Source organism: Cyrtonyx montezumae, unplaced genomic scaffold (genome assembly GCF_038088225.1).
Source record: "Cyrtonyx montezumae isolate F1298 unplaced genomic scaffold, pur_monq_1.0 scaffold_3, whole genome shotgun sequence".
NCBI classification, from domain to species: Eukaryota; Metazoa; Chordata; class Aves; order Galliformes; family Odontophoridae; genus Cyrtonyx; species Cyrtonyx montezumae.
In genome coordinates, this window is record NW_027072034.1 from 130,746,610 (window position 1) to 130,763,160 (window position 16,551).

General features: G+C 37.8%; 1 protein-coding gene across 3 annotated transcripts in view; it reads left to right on the plus strand.

Moving 5' to 3' along the window:
- Nucleotides 1-4,259: 4,259 nt before the first annotated feature.
- SLC38A4 (solute carrier family 38 member 4) overlaps nucleotides 4,260-16,551 on the plus strand; it is a 31,475-nt gene continuing 19,183 nt past the window's right edge. For 2 of the 3 annotated variants that reach the window (XM_065743391.1, XM_065743394.1), the window contains exon 1: nucleotides 15,516-15,579. The gene's annotated coding sequence lies outside the window, so the exon portion shown is untranslated. Of the gene's footprint in view, nucleotides 4,278-15,515; nucleotides 15,580-16,551 lie in introns of those variants that run through there. The other variant, XM_065743393.1, reaches the window with a different exon arrangement.

Sequence of the window (16,551 nt, forward strand, 5' to 3'; positions counted from 1 at the left end):
GTCAGGCATTCATTGCATTACTTGTTTTACAACCCTTCTGTACTGTCAGAGTGGAATAAAGAGGCTTTTGTGAAAAGAAGAATCAGGTCTTTAGTTCTTGTATTCAAAGGCTCAGTTTAACAAAATGGCATCAGAAATCTAACTTGTAGACTCCAGTGTATTCTTTCTGAGGAATTTTATTTGAGTTGTTCTCCAGAATAACACAGAAAAAAGAAATGCATTGCTGGAAGTAGTAAAATAGATTTAACTTTTTGTCTTGTATTTGTTTTTCCAAATTTACTTTGAAAAAGAGTAAGTAACTTTCTGAGAAGATTTTTCTCTATGAGATTCCCTGATGCATGTCAGGATAACTCTTTCATTATGCATTTGTATAAATATTTATGTTGAAAGAATTAAATGTTTTTGTTTATGAGTTTAACTAGAACAACTTTTGTAGGAAATATCTACTTTCATCAGAATTGGCTCATACCTAATAAAATTTTTTAAACAAAACTATTTTTGTACACACACATTTTTCTTTGGAAATGCAGGGATTCATTATTAGTGAAAAAGTCAAATAAGACGGTTAAAAAAAACCCTTTTCTGACTTGCATGCAAGATCAGATAACCATAAAGCAATTTTCATATATGCTTGTGTGTTGACATTACGAAGGGTATAAGTCTAAGTAGAACAGTTTCTTCTGTGCTTCATGACAGCCAGTAGAGTGGATACCCATTACTGAGTTGTCTGAACAATGTGGCTGAGCAAACACCTCTTTCCCATAAGTCAGGAAGAACATGGTTGGATGGAGAAAATCAAACAAATGTACATCATTAGTTGGTAAAGAGAAGGATATTTTTTTTTTATTTTACTTCCAGAGTCAGAAAGAGATAAATAGGATGTCACGGTTTTATCTCCAGCAGAAAAACGGGGAAAGGAAACAAATGGGAAAAGAAGAAAAAAAAAACAGCAGTGACGATCTGAGGAAGAAAACAAAGTTTATAATTATATAATAATAATATTTATAATAATATAATTAAAATAGAGAAAATATACGTTAATTGGGATTGAAGCCAATAAATCAAATAAATGAGTTTCTGAAAACTGAAGTTCTAACTCTGATTTGCAAGGGAGCAAATCATAAAACCACAACAGATGTGTTTCAGATGTTGCCTTAACTAAGCTTAGAAGCTGGGTGTTACCCAGCATAAACAAAGGCCTTTCATGTAAAATGGAGTCATAGGAATCCTTGAAGTAATTTTCATGGTGTTTTTGGGTGGTGACCATTTAGGCTTAATCATCAATGTCCAATAAGTCCCTCTAAGATACTAAGTCAGCATATTTGACACCTTCTTTCACTTATGCATATAAAACTGTAGAAAGGAAGACTGGAAGGATAGGACTGGTGGTCTTTAGAGGAAAAGTTTTCAATCCCTGGGGTGAAACTCTGCATGATATCAACAGAATAAAATGTGGAGTTCTGTTTATCACAGTCACGATAAGACATGTATGAGTTTTTCAAATAAGTGGCTACAAAAAAGTAGCCTTGCACTGTCATGGGAAAAGCAACAAATACCAGTGTGATTCATCAGCATGCTCTGGTCTCCATCATCTGGTGGAGAGATGAACCAGTGAACACTTCCCTGGTCTCCTCACAGACAGTACCAAGCAGAAACATTCCATGTATATACTTGAGATGGCGAGGATGTTTATTATAATGTCTAAAACCTACAAGTGATGAAGAGAAATCCAGATCCATGCTTAGGAAGTCATTCCAGTGTGATATTAGTTGCTTTATATACCACTTTTCTGAGCCACAGTAGATCATTACTAAGTTAACCAAATATTTTCTGTAATAAATCTAGCACTTCTTGGTGAACCTCAATTGGTTTGCAAGACTTATTGTTGTTACCTACTCTATTCTTATGACAGAAAATCAGGTAAACCTGTAAATTCAACTTCAGGCACATATTTATCACAAGTCTTACAGGGTACTATTGGGTTACATATTCTAGATCTCAAAAGTCATGCAACAGACACTCTTAGTACATAATCTGACATGATTGTAGCCTGTTGCTATTAACTACTAGCACCATAAAGTAAAAATTCAGAACTACAGCCTTTTAATACTAATGACAATAAAAAAGCAATAGTATTATCCAAGTGTGTATAGTTCAGAAAAGGGGAAGATTCACATCTCGACAGTACTATGATTTTATCTTTCAAATCATGGAAGACACAGACTTCTGTAAGATATCAGCTGATAGACCATATTGCAGTTAAAATGTTCCAATTTTGAGGGAAGGTATAAAAAAATTTAAGATTTAGGAAATATATTAAGAAAGTTTAAGAAGATAACATAAAGTTTAGATATGCAATCAAAAGATGAGCACTCATAGTGGATTTAAACCAATCAAAACATTCTGCAGGAACTAACTGAATTTCACAAAATCATTGTGCAATAGGTAGGAAATTATTATTGCACTTTTGCTATCATCAGAACTAAAAATTGGGACTTAAAGTATCATGCCACTCCAATTGATGAGTTTTGCAGACAGTAATAGTCAAGATTACCATCTTTTCTTGATGATTCATTTGATGATTTGGATTTCGTACCTACCATGGACAGTTTGTCTATAAACCATATAAAAACTGTATAAATAGACTGTAGAAATGACCTGGACGCCTACCTGTGCAACCTGGTGTAAGGAACCTGCTATGGCAGGGGGGTTGGACTCGATGATCTCTTGAGGTCCCTTCCAACCCCTATGATTCTATGATTCTATGATTCTATGAAATTGTCCATTTTGCCTCAGTGTTTTTTTTTTTAAAGCATGTCCATAGCACTGCATCAAAAATATACTGTATTCCCTTCTTTTTTTAGTAATTCATTACCTTAATTTATAGAACAAATCTTATTCCTACTATGGCTTATTTTATGGTCTTTTTCTTTCATTTATCCAGAAATTATATTGGAAAATTTAAAAGTAATATTTCTGAAATAAATATTAAAGGGATTGAAAAGAAGGAGAAAAGGCATAAGTTAATTAAAAACAACAAAAAAATCTGCTAAAATGTGAAACAAAAGGTTGAAATTTAAGGGAATAGACCTTTGGTTCTCAAGCCTCCCACACAAGTCCTGTCAAGAGGCATAGTTTTATTCTTTCAGATCAGATTAATATGCAACATTCTGATTAGTGGAACAAAATTGCTGGATGCAGAAGAAATATGTTTGCTTTTTGTTGTTTTTCTTTTTACCGTGTTTTTCACTTTTGCAGTAAAAACATTAAGGTATGATGGGGTTACTCAGATATACCTTCCTTTGCCAGTAGTAAGAGTTCAGTTTAAATGAGTATTTCAGGCTTCAGTCCGTGTTTCTACTTCACAATTTACTCTTCGTTGACAACAGTGCAGGTGAAGACACAAAGCAAATAAGAGTAAACAGTTGATATACATTTCTAGTTTGGTTTTATACAGGATTCACAGAACTCTCACACAACAGCATGATTCATCTTGTACTGTTCACTTTTATTTTATTATAAAAACAATCATCCCTGCTCCAAGCAGTTTTGTTTTTGTCCCAGAAAGGAAGTGTAAAGCATGACTGGCTCAGGAGATGCAAACTTTCCCCTGTAGGTCACAGTGCTGAACTAAGCCCAGAGCAGGGGTGACTAAAAATTTTCTGTTATTGCGAGTTACAGCTGAAGATGCTGTGTGTAGTTAAGTGATAGCTAGTACAGCTGGACACATCATAAAACTCTCATCAGTGTCACTGATCCACCATTTAACAAAAATCACAACCAGTTCTGAAACAAATCATATATCTTGATTTGGACTGCTATTCTCTACACAGTAATTCCTATTTCTTTCTTTCTAAAATGGGGAAGCTAGAGTGGCCAGATCTTTAACATCGAGCCAAATATGGACAAGTAGGAGCTCTATATACAAACACTTCTAGAAATAGAAGTATATTCATTTTCAAATATAAATGTGACTAAGCAGCGGTACACACAGACATTGCATCTGTACAGGAATATGGAAACGTTTCACATTCCTATTTCAGTAGAATCATAGAAAGCAAATTTCTCACTTACCACGGAGCACTACTTCCAATAATAAAACAATTTTTATCTTCTGAGTCTCCTTGTTTTGCTGGAATGGAGGTGGGGAGAAATCCACTCCAGTTCATCAACATGTTTAAATAGTGCCTTTGAGAAAGGATTCAGAAGCAAATATGTACCGTTGCACTGGGCAGCTGCTCTGCTGGATTTCCAGTTAAACAAACATCTATTGCAAGGTACGTCTCGTAATGAGTTTGTTTTCTCTAAACTTTTTCTAGGGTCATGGTCACCACTTGGGAATTGTGTTTTTCAAATTTACGAAATTACTAATCAATATATGAGCAAAATTACACAATGGCATAAGAAATGATAATGGTGTATGAAAGTGCAGCACATAAAAATACAAATTATTTTTTGTGAGAACTGTTGGTTTCTAGATTTCCATTCAAATTTTACTTAAGAATAAGTACTCAGATAGAGTGGATTACAAAACTTCTACTAGATACATATCAACACTGGAGAAATAAAGACGTGAACTACTGATGACAGTTCAAAAAACAAAATATAAATACATTTGTGTTTTATCAGTACTCATATGCGTAATTTCAAATTAAGATCAGTAGACAAGTGCAAAGTAAAAAATATATATGTGTATGCTGAAATGGTGACTGTTCATTGCAGTGTGCTCACAGTCTTCTGGTCCATGCTTATTCAGTCCACTAAACCAGAAAAAAATTTTTACTATAAGATTTGATTAAAAGAAATGATAAATGCTATTAGAAATCAAGAACCATCTTTTTTCCTTTAATAATTCACAAAAAAAGAAAGAAAAGAAAAAAATCTCAATTCTCTCTTTTTTCTCATTAAGTTCCATTTTAACAATTAAGATAAATGCATACATTTCCAGCTTCAATAAAACAAAACTTTCCAAAGCAGACTTATTTTCTGATTGCTTTTATGTTCTCAACTAATGCCAAGACTCTGTACTATCTTTCTGAGTACAGTGCTTAAACTGGAGTGTAGTGCCTGGTTTCTCTTCTCTCCAATTTTTAGCAGCTGTGTTTGAATTGAAAGCTTGATTGACCCACCTTGATAGAAGGTTGATTACTCAGGCTATGAGAAGATTCTTCAGGCTATTTTGTAATATTTTGTGATAAACAATTAGATTTTTGTCCCACTTTTTGACATTAACTCTTACTTGTCCTTGAAGAACCACAGTCACAATTCTTAAAATAAAACCAAAAGCATGAGGTGGTCATGGTGGGGATGGTTCTTCAGTGATTAGTAATATTAGTTCTTGGATTTGCCTGTGTCAATGAAGTTTTACCACTGATAGAAGACAAAATCAATTTTTCTCAAAGAGTTGTTCTCAGCAAGGATTGTAATAAACTCTGTTACTTTAGAGTTAAAGCCAGGTTAAAAGACAACAACAAAGGCCTTTTGATGACAGTGAGGGGGATGAGGAATGGAAAAGGTTCTTGCTGTGGTCTAATCATAGTGTAGTTGCTAAACTTTCTTTAATTGGAAAGGCAGTAAACTCCATTAGTCACAGTGCCAAAATATTGTAGCCAGTTGAAGAATTTTTTTTGAACTAACTGTAAGTAATGCTTTTATAAGAATCATTATTAAGAAATATTATTCTTAACACCATTTTCTGAAGCAGAAAGCAATTTAGCAAATGATTTTCATTTTTATTTAAAGATGAGAATGATTTTGATTTAAAAGAGCAACTTGACTGGGTTATGTTTCATATGAAATTATTAGCACTTGATTTTATGTGTCATCATGGATAATGTGAAACACTTTGTAAGTGAAGGGCACATCAGCTATGTTTAGACTAGCTTAAGCATTTCTGACAGCATTTTTCTGGAGGCTGAAATTCGGTTTCATCCTGTCTGCCTAACATGGGTGTAATGAACCAGGGACATCTGCCTCCTGCTTTCACACAATCATCGTGAGAAAAAATAATACAAGGTTTTCTAAGTTACTTGTGAGCGCCACAATCAGTTTAAACTGGAATGAGCAGTGCTGGCTTACCTTTCAGTCCTCATCTGTGCCTACTCACTGCCCCTGACATTTCTCTCTCCCTTCTTCCAGATGTTTGTGCAGCCATGTAGTGAGGTGGCACAGAGCTATGCTGGACTATTTTTTTTCTTCTTACATGTATTTATGGCTATTTGCAGTCCCTGGGGAAACAAAGAAAGTGACAACAGTGATTGGGTCAGTGGGAAGTTGGTACTGCCTCTTTTAGCATCAGCATTTGCCTATGTTGACTCAAGGGAGCTGCAGGACTACAGCATTAGAATGGCCCCTCTGGGGCTCATACCCAGCAGGGTCTGTGGACCACGAAGCAGGTGACCAGATATGTCTGTCATATTGTTTTGAGTGATTGAAAAACCCGACTTGCTGGCACCAATTATGATGCAATACCACTTATATTCAAAAGCAAAAGGAGAGTGCTTTATGTAACCCTACATGAACCACAAGTGCAACATCCTCACCAAGTCTGTGTAACTTTCCTGGGTCTGTGACAGCAGCAATAAATATTGACATCACTGCAGAGTCAGGCAGACTATCTGAGAGGTTTTCATGCCACAGTGAATTCTATTTCTAACTACATTCCACTGGTTACTGAGTCATGGACAATCTCAACAGCGCAAGTAGGAGTAGATAGGAGAAGGCAATGCAATTTGTCTGACCAAGTGGCAGAACTCAGGAGGAAATGTGAACATCTCCACGTGCTGGGTACAAAAGTTAGAGATTGTTAGGCTTCCAAATACACTCCACAGTCACGCAGTGTCAAATGTTCTTGAGTTCCCATAAGGTGACTTTCTTTGATTTCTATTTGTATTCAGAAAGACACTTGGCAATGGTCTTGCCATCTAGCTGGAGTCAGTGAGGCTCTGGAGTCCAAAGGGCTCATTTAAGTGCCTGGAAAGCCTCTCAGCCAAAGTTCTGCACAAATTCACTTCAGCTGCAATATGAAAATAGGGTTGTCATTACTGTTACTCTATCATTATTTTTAGTTATTGCATGTGTCTCCTGCAACTTCTCCCCCTGCTCAAATGCACTAACAAGTATAAAGATAGGCAATATATAACTATTTCTAAGTCAACTTTTTAGTAAAGAACAGAGCTCAAAAGTCAGGAAATCTCATTAATCAGGATTGAAAGTTGGAATGAAGCCTTCCCCATGCAGAGCCCCTCATGATTAGGTACAGTACTGAAAGGTAGAGGACAATCTGTTGGGTCAGATACTGAGTGCCATCACATGACACCATTGAACTCAGTGGATCAATAACTTGAACAGAGAGAGCAAAACCTTGCAGAATTTTAACAGTTAGGTCAAAGCAAAAGTATGTTCTTCACAAGGTAGCAGGAGGGATATGAAAATATGACAGTGTAATAAACATTTTTCAGCTGGTATAATAAACAGTTTGAAGCCTTCAGAGCTGAGCCAGATTTCTCTTTTTAAAAGAGGAAAAATGCAAAGTCAGGCATTGTCTCATATGACAAATGATAATAATGAGTAATAACAATAACATGAATCATTGTTCTAAGTCTTCTGGTGATTTTATTTGTTGTCTTTTATATAAACTAATAAAGCATTAAAAGAAGTCACTACCATGGAGTAAGGAACACAATCAATAGAAGCATGTGGAACTGACAGAGACAAAGCTTTTCTGGAAATGAAGTTTCAACATAAAAAAAATTAAACACATTTCACATAGAGTATGTTTCTGATCTTTTTAACCTTTTTTATATTTTAATCTTTTTAATTTAATTTATTATATCTCATTCATTAAATAGCATTGGATAAATGACAGCCAGTTTTCTTTGAGGACCCATATGCTTCTTTGCAGCTTAGCCTTTAAGATACTTATCTCTATGATGTTCAAGTGAAACAGGGATGCACTACATTGCTTGTTTTGCAGGTGGAGGACTAGGGAGTAGAGACTGAATTAGGTCCATGAAGGCCATAGAGACATCTTATTCTAAAGTGATGAGAATTTGTCTGTAAGGTTTGATTTGGGCAGACATACTGACAACTGGTAGTTTTCATAGAAATAAAAAGCAGGCATTACTTTTGTAATGACCTATGTAAATATAATCTTTTTTTAAGAGTGGTACCCCATCCTAATTTATCCTAAAGATACGACTGCTGCCCGGGTCTAAATAACATCATTAAGTGATGCAAAGTGTTACATGCTGCTCAGACAGTACAAATAACCATATTGCTCTCCTGCAGAGTCCACTAATAAAAAGTGAATTCTGATTGTTTTCATCAACTGATTTTAATCTCATCTAATTTATGTGAACAAATTGTTATTTTATAAAAAAAAGGAATCTAGTTGTAGGACCCTAAATATGCCCGATGAAACTAAATTATTAGTGTTTTTTTTCATGTTTTTTATAAAGCTTGTTGAGTCCTAATGTTACAACTACCATAACACAAGCAGTTAAATAATGGTTAACACAAATATATTCAAACAAAGGTTAGACTTTCTCATTTTTTTCCAGCTAAGTCACTGGTCTGATAAAAGTGCCCTAACCCTTTGCCTGCTTCTCTTCCTTACCTCAACATGGGAGCTACAACTTATGGTTGAGGTCTCAGTCAGAAAGGACCCAGATATTGTTAATCCTACTATGGACCTTCTATGTTAGTGCCTCTCTGACTCATGAGAGCCTGACTCTGTCTTCCCCACGCTCCAGTGAAGTGGTTGTAGACAGGAACAATATAGACTTTTCTTCTCCAAGCTGAGCAAGTGTACTTCCTTCATCCTCTCCTTGTACCATCCTGGTACACTTCCTTCCAGTATGCCAATAGCTTTCCTGAACTGGGAGGCCCAAAACTGAGACATATTTTAAAAAGCTCCAGATAGAGTGGAAAAATCTCGTCCCTTTCCTTGGCTGCAGTCTAGCTAATACAACCCAGATGGCTTCAAGAGAACTCTTCCAGCCCTTATTTCTGTGTTCCTGAGTTGGGGAGTGGTGGTGGTCACTTTTCCTGCCCTGGCACACCATGCTGGTACATATGGAGGCATGTGAAAGCTTTACATTACCAAGCAAATATAGGTTTCCCTGGATGAGTAAACACAAACAAAACTGCGTGTATGTGTTAAATGAAAAATGATGAGCTCTCCACAGTCCTGTGTGACTGAAAGTATTTTTACATCATGGTAGAGAACTGTGGACACAAGTCATAGTGGACACCTCTGCTTGGACAATGGGACAAAACCTTTCAGGCACCCGAGAATAGGGGGCAAGAATCAGGCTAGCTTGGGTCTGAAATGCCTCCACAGGAGATGGCAGCTTGGACTGGGGGCAACCTGGATGAAGAATTCCAACAGGTCATATCTGAGCTGGTCTGCTTTGGTAAAGACTTCAGGATGAAGAGGTCATTGCAGAAGCTCAAAAATTAGGCACTTTAAATGAGCACAGAGACTAAAATATCAAACTAAGTATAATGTGGCAGCAGCTGTGAGAAAGCAGACATTCTGCCTCTACACTAAGTAAATGGCATAGTGCAAAGAGAGAAATTGCAGTACATAGTTCCAAATGATGAGGATGCTAACACTTTTTAATTATACCAGTATGGCAAAGGGATAGGACAAATTGATCTTACACCTAAAAATTTCTCATTGAGATATTATATTCAGAAAACACACAAAATCATCTTGCACAGTATCCAGCAGTGGCTATTCACTAAGTGAATTCATCATTCCTCTGCTCTGCACCTTTGTTTGCTATCTCTCTCTCCATGCAGAGCATGAACAACATGTTCTTTCCAGCACACATGGATACTTTCAGAGCAAACAATAGACAAAAGCATGCAGTAAAAATCTCTAGGTAGACCCTGTCTTCACTCAAACAAGGCTGGAAGCCAATAATAATTGTCTGGACAGTGCAAGATGTTCCCAAATGTGTTCTGAAAATAATGGAGGGGGGACTGACACCGCTGAAGTCATCATTTTTGTGAGGGTGTGGAACAACAAGAAGGCCTGGGGCAAAAAAATTAGAGAGGAGGTCTTTGTATATTTGTAGTATCATTTAAATAGACAGAAGTCAAAATATGTTTTGCATGGTCAAACTCTCATTTAAGTAGTATAAGTAACATACTGTTGCCCAAAGCCCAGATTCATGCCATCAACCTTTAAGCAACTGACTGAAGTGCAGTCAGGTATCACATTGCCTGGTGACCATAAGCCCTTGTAGGTGGGCTGAATCATTGACTGAGATGTTTCTGTCTCCCTCCATTAGTCATACATACCTTAAGACAAATGTTGTCCTTGGTCAATCATTGTAGTGAAGTGCCTTTTGTTAGGGGTTATGCATCTGGAATCCCTCTGTCTTTATTTTCTGCTTAAAAATATTGGATATTAATAAATACATACACAGGGAGATGTGGTAATGTCCCAGACTAAATATTCTGTGCCATCTATAGTCATGCTGAATGTGATAAGCACATTGTCACAAAGCACAATAGTAAACCAATTAATATATTGTAATTTATAGCCATTATTTTGAAATTCTCTCAAGTTTTATTTAATGGCCTATTTTAGCTCTTCCTCAGTTTACCACACTCAATTGCAAATGCAGCTTTCATACGTGTCCTGTGAAGCTCATTAATGCTACAGAGATTGCATTAAACTTGGGGATAAGAAATTCTGTGTTTGGAAGTGAAAAATAGGATGTCAGAATCTTTTTTCAGAACACACTAGTAATTCTGATACAAAAAAAATAATAATACATTTTCCAACTACCTTGTTTTGTTTTGAAAAAATTGAGAATATTGACATTTTAAAAGAACACTTTCATCTGTGTATGGGTGGCTGCATGTTTAGTGTACGTGTGAAGACAAAGACATGTCAAAATTTTTCTTACTTTCTTCAGAAAATCTCAAGTAATCAATGGACTATTGAGTTCTTCACTAAGGCTTTCCTTTTTCAACCTGCTTGTGATACATGGTACGTTATTTGCCTAGTGTCTGGCATGCCACACCTAATCACATTACCACCATCAGTAGTGTCACCATCAGCATCTTCAACATCTTTGCATTTCTGCACAAAAACATCCTCATGCAGCTTCACAGACTTATCAACAATGACAGCTGGAAGAACCCTGTGAAGGATAGCGGTCCACAAAGCAGATCAGCTCAGACATGGCTTTTTCTTGAAAGATCTTGAAAAACTCCAGTGGCTGCAATTCTGCAGCATCCCTGAGCAACATGCCTATAAAAAGCTTGTCCTATAGAATCATAGAATCACTAAGGTTGCAAAAGACTTCAAGATCCAGTCCAACTGTCCACCTTCCACCAATATTTCCATACTAAACCATGCCTCTCAGTACAACATCTAAACATTTCTTGAAAACCTCCAGGGACAGTGACTCTACCACCTCCCTGTGCAGCTTATACCAGCACATAAACACTCTTTCAGAGACAAAATTTTTCTTAATGTCCAAACTGAACCTCCCCTGGTGCAATTTGAGGCCATTCCCTCCAGTCATATCACAAGTTACATGGGAGCAGAGGCCGACTCCCACCCCACCATAACCTCTCCTCAGGTAGTTGTAGAGAGCAATAAGGTCACCCCTGAGCCTCCTCTTCTCTAGTCTAAACAATCCCATTTCCCTCTGCCATTTCTCATAAGACCTGTGCTCCAGACCCCTCACCAGCTTCAGTGCCCTTCTCTGGACATGCTCCAGGGCCTCAGTATTTTTCTCGTACTGAGGGGCCCAAAACTGAACACAGTACTATGTTCATCCTGAGTATGTATGTGACTATGTGAGTTCCTGGGCAGTCTGGCACTGCTGAGAAGATTCTGGCTCTGCAAACTCAGTAATTACACTTCAAATATCAGTAGCTTGCTGACATATTTCACTTAGTTTTCTGTTTGGCAGTTTAAATATGACCTTCTTTCTCAGACTCTGATTTTTCTATTCTGAAAATCTGAATGTTTTGTCCAGCAGCAGACACACGGCTGAAGGATCCGGGTGAGAATTCAGACTGTTTCATTAGAGGAAGATTACATCTTGTTGTTCTGTTTTATTGTGAATCAAAACCTGTGTATAAAACATTTAATACAACTCTACAGTCTAAAAATAAAAGAACAAATTGCAGTAGAAACATGCTTAGCATTTTGAGAAAAGCACTTCCTGCACCTTCAGTGTCAACCTTATTTCATCCTTTTTGCTCAGCTAGGCTTTGGGACAGGCAAAGTGAGCAGATGTTAGGGAAAGCAGCACATCCATGACCTATTTTATCTAGGCTGAGATCCTAGAAACTACATCTCAGAGTCTGACTGCTGCAGTCTACGTTTGCAGGACAGTGGTTGGGGCACAGATAGGGAGCAGAGACCATTAGAACCCCATCAGTGCTACCCGTGTTTGAGGAACCTGAACTGTTTAGCTTTGAGCCAACACCACTTCACACAACCAAACTAGCTCTTAACTACCTCAGACAAGGGCTTTGAGCAATGGCTGGCAGGTTTTTCTCCCTGGAGAGCAAGATAGCCTACAGAAAATGGGAACTGCTGATGTAGGATCTTATGCCTGGAGTATAGGGATCTCTATGCCCTACATAATGGCACCACCACTCAAGTAGCTCCAGTTCCCCCTGAATAGTGCTCTGAAAACATTTTCTTGCTGTAAGAGATTGTTCAGAAAGGACTTCTCTGGGCAAGAAATGTGCCTTCAGCCCTCACTTCTGCCATGACTAAAACGTCTTCCTAGAGATGGTGGCATGTCCCTGTGAGATGGTAGAGAGCCAAAAGAGGCCAGAATCCAAGATGCAGTTGACTTGACTCCCTCAGAGAAAGGGTAAACACATGCACTGCAGGGAAGAGCTCCCTGGGGAGAACTAGATACTGAGATGACTGTTAGAGAGTATAGTATAGAACCAAAAAAGAAGAGGTTTATCTAGCAGATGATTTTTTTTTTTAGTTTCAGTCAAAAATAGTACACTTGGCCTTTCCTTCAAAGTAAGGGATCCTATTTGGACTGCAAAGTGTCTTCAGTAAAGCATGTCTCACAGAAAGTTATAACCAGCTGTAAGCAGGCACAAATGGCACATGCATCCCAAGGTCATACTTTTGTTTATTCACTGTTCACAACATTACAATCAAGAATTTAGTCCAACAATTTGCTAGAAAGCAAAAAAACATGTATTTCCTTTTTTAAACCCATTAATGACCTCAAGTAATTCTGGCCCAAGCATAGATTTTTTTAGAAACATTGTAAGTAAATGCATCCCCATTGGAAACATGATAGAAAGGACTCTGCAGTCCCATGAATTGCAGTGTCTACTTTCCAGATGAAGATTGGACATCAACATTTGTTCTGCTGAGAGGAGTCCTTCCCAATACAAGTTAACCAGTATTTTCTAGTTAGGAAGAGGCAAAAAGAACTGTCTATGTCAAGAAGTCCCATGTTAACACAATTGGCTCTCCTTCTGCACATAAAAATTGTTGACAAGCAGGAGGATGGCTTGTGTCAGTCCTGCCTTCCTTAGGGCCTATGGTACCTGACATCTTTGGGGCATCAGGTGCTGCAGCAGGGGCACTCCTGTGCACTGTCAGTCTTGATAGCTCCATGTCTCCACATCTACCCAAGCACCCTGATGTGGCTATGGAGAGAATTGTGCCACACCAGTGGGAGTTAAACAGAGTTATTGAAGAACCGATATCTGTTATATTTGAAAAGAAAGTAAACTCTAATCTTTATTATTATTTTTTTAATCAGGTTCAAAAAATGTATCCAGAGTAATTTTCACAGCTGCTGCTGATTTGTTAGTACATCTGTTTCCAAATCTCCCTGCTGTTTGCTTTATGGTTTACAATCTTATTTTCATTTGTTTAAAGAAATGCTTTTCTATCCTCTGTCATTACATGAGGCACTCACATGAGCAATAGCATGGGGAGAAAATGTCCACACTCACACCTCTGTCAAGCATGCAAAGCAAACAGGCACAAGGAAAGCGGAGCTCCCCCAGTCCCTCTCACAGTCCCACTCTAACAAAGGTATAAACACATCGGTGTCCAACTGTGATTTTTCAGGCATCTAAGAACTCCTTTAATTCATTAAGAACGCCTATTCTATGCCTTATGCTTCAGAGGGAAAGCTTGTTTTCTTCATTAGAACAGAGAATGCAATGGAAAACACATGCAGCCTTGAGACTCAAAGTCTGCTCAGCAAGTCTAAGTCCAGAATTTGTCCCGTTTTTCCAACTGTGCACACAGGTTTAAGGCAAGATAGGACCTCTGGCTGTGAACCATTCACCTTCTAATATCTGCTTTCAGCATCTTGTGGTCTGACAGCCCTCACAAGCAATCACATTTTCATGGGAATGCAGAACTAAAGGAGAAAGAGATTATTTTTGTTGAGCTATTTGTCTGGGGCTGTATCTGTAGTCAGATTTTTTGGAGGGGAAAACATGAAACAACACACCATGGCCAGCAGTGGCAGCAAGCTGAAAGGAGCCCTGCTCCTCCATTCTTCACTGTGATGGTGGTAGTCAGGAAAAGACACCCACTGAAGTGTAGGGCAGCTGTGGCTCCAACACATCAGTGCTAGCTCAGGAAGAAACACAGCATTGAGAAGTGCACAGAGAGAAGTACCAGTCCCTCCAGGCTGTCACCCTGCCAGGGCTAACATGATCTGCTCTGCAGGGACTCAGTGTCATCCCAGCCTTCCTGCTTTCCCAGTTGTGCCAGGCTGAGGGCTTCATCACAGAGCCTACATGGGAGCGAGGAAAGGAGGTAAGGAAGAAGAGAGGTGGTTTTCTGTTTGTTTGTTTTTTTTAATTATGGTCATTATGTAATTGGATAAAAGGTAGTAAATTCTGAGGTAGAAAAGGCTTATCACAGATAATGAAATTACTACTCCACAGGTCTATATTGCAGTTAAATGAATAACACTTGACATATGCCTCTGCAATTGCTATTATGGTAAATATTTCAGCTGGGAAACTAAGGCATAGGTCAGGTACCTGTCTGCAGGCACACACTTCCGACCCAGCCCTGTCGTGCACACCTCGCTGCCATCTCAACATGTGTCTCTGCACAGCAGAGATAAGAGCTGTGTGGAAGCCCAGAATTCCTTCTTCCAGATGCCATTTTCAAGGCTTATCAATGTTGTGCTACTGCAAAGTTTAATGCGCGTGGGTCATTCAGAATTCAAGATTATCAAATGTGTGATCCAGCCTGGGTGAAGCATTCTGCAGATACACGTTTTGTAACAGTGCTAAGCTCTGAGAGCAAATAGGTCTGGAAGGGAGATGTTTGCTCTCAGTGCGCTCCAATAAACTGATTCACTTTTTTTTTTTTTTTTTTTTTACTTTTTTTTTAAAGCTGACGCAAGTTTGTCAAAGGGAGTTGTTGGGGTGTAGCTGCTGTTGATTGGCTCATCTGATACACTCCCATTTGACTTTAAATCACTGTCCAACTGCTCTAGGTTGCACATGATCAAACTTTTCATCACAGGTGCAAACCCTAAAAGATAGAAGCCGGTTAGCAAGCAAGAGAACCAGCTCTGCTCAGAGGTAAACTTAAAGCATTTTTCTCTATAATGTATGATCAATTTATTTTAGACACCGTCCACATCTTCCAAAAATGAGAAAATTTACAAATGAGAAATTCAATCAATTAATCTGTAAATTTAAGTACAAGATGAAGGATGGCCTCCTTCAGATTTACTGACATGGTGATTTATGTTGGCAAGTCTGTTTGGTATTTCTTCTGAAATGAAATATAGCTCTTATTTATTTGTTTATCTATCTATCTATACAGAAGAACAAAATGTAAACAACCAGAGAAGTAGAAGGTGTCAACATTGACCAGACAAATAAGAAATGCTTATTTTCTTGTTTTCCTTTGGAACTCCCGCTTAACTTCAAGGCTCTTGATTTACTTGGCTAACATTCCAGAAAATAAATGAATTTGTAAAAGCAGACTTTGCATTTTAATTGCTTATTTCACAGTGATAACACTTACTTCATTTTGAAATAGCTGTGCAGACAATAATATCGTAAGCTCACTGTCAGGAAGATGAGGAATCTGGCTAATCTGCTAACTTGATACCATGGTGGAGCTTACAAATCTTGCTACTATAAAACCTACAAAAATGGCATTATTTGTGATGATTAACCATTCTCTAACTGTCCTTACGGCAGATCAGAGGGAAGATAGTAACACTGTGATATCAGATGCCAAATAAAATCACAGATTTCTGAGACATTTCTGAAAACCATTATTTAATAAGCAACAAATAACAGTACTCAGTACTTGTACAGGAAATAATTGTATAGGAATTAGTAACTTTCCTCTAATAATAGGCAGATCACTTTTGCAACCTTCATTTTAATGCTATACTTCCTTCTGTTGAGAAGAATGACATAGGAAAAAGTAAAGCCAATTTTAAGGAATACTGTAGAGCTAATAAATTTTTTTTGCAGGAAAGTCTGAAGGGAAAAAGCATTGATTTTAACTGGAAGAAAAAGAAGTGGAGAGATTTT